This window comes from Populus euphratica, unplaced genomic scaffold (genome assembly GCF_000495115.2).
Source record: "Populus euphratica unplaced genomic scaffold, PopEup_1.0 scaffold839.1, whole genome shotgun sequence".
Classification (NCBI taxonomy): domain Eukaryota; kingdom Viridiplantae; phylum Streptophyta; class Magnoliopsida; order Malpighiales; family Salicaceae; genus Populus; species Populus euphratica.
Genome location: NW_011500695.1, coordinates 30788 through 31816, shown reverse-complemented (window position 1 = coordinate 31816; position 1029 = coordinate 30788).

The window sequence follows — 1029 nt, the reverse complement described above, 5'->3', positions numbered from 1 at the left end:
AATTACATGCTTCAATAGGTTGTGTGTCCAAGACAATAAAATCGACAAGATAAATGAATTTATTGACTTATACTAACACCTCTTCAACTATTCCATTAGGCACTTTCACAGATCTATCAGCAAGTAAGAGAGTTACAGAAGTTGGTTTTAACTCACCTAAATTGAGACTTTGAAAAACTGAATATAGAAGTAAATTCACACTAGCTCCAAGATCAAGCAAGGCTCTCTCCATTTTATGCTCTCCAATAAAGCAAGAATTTGTGGGTCAACCAGGGTCTTTATATTTCAAAGCAATATTGTTATGAAGAATGACACTTACTTCTTCAGCTAAAAAGGCTTTATTTTTCACATTCATTTTTCTCTTTATAGTGTACAAATCTTTAAAAAATTTAGCATAAGAAGAAACCTGGTTAACAACATCCAGTAAAGATATATTGATCATTACTTGTTTAAAAGATTTCAGAATTGTGATTGACTTTCTTTTGTTTGGTTATGGCATAAGGAAATGAAAGTACTGGTGGTGAATCAGTCTTTTTCTTTGCAATGCAGAGGTTTAACCCCTTCCTTATCCTTAGAGATTGACTCATCATCTTTCTCACAAGGTTAAAGAGTGAATTTTTTAATAACCGTACTATTACGAAAAGTGATGACTAGTTTGACTTGATCTATATGTTGGCTTCCAAAACTACTTGCATTTGCATTGTATTGCCCCTTGTGATTTTGTTGTGGTTGAGATAGAAACTTACCTTTTTCTTAGAAACTGAGAGTAATTGTCAATTTTGTAAGAGTATCTTTAAAATTTGTCATCTTTGAGCAACTTGAGTATTGATTGTCTCTTGCTTTTCAATGAATGCATGCAATGATTCCTCAAGATTTCTTCGAGGAGTGGAGCATAATGAGATATATATCCATGAGAATTTTGAAAATTATAATATGTTTGAAACAGTGATTGTGAAGTTTGTGCATTACTCTTCCATTTAAAATTTAGGTGATTTCTCCAACCAGGATTGTATGTTTGTGAATATGGGT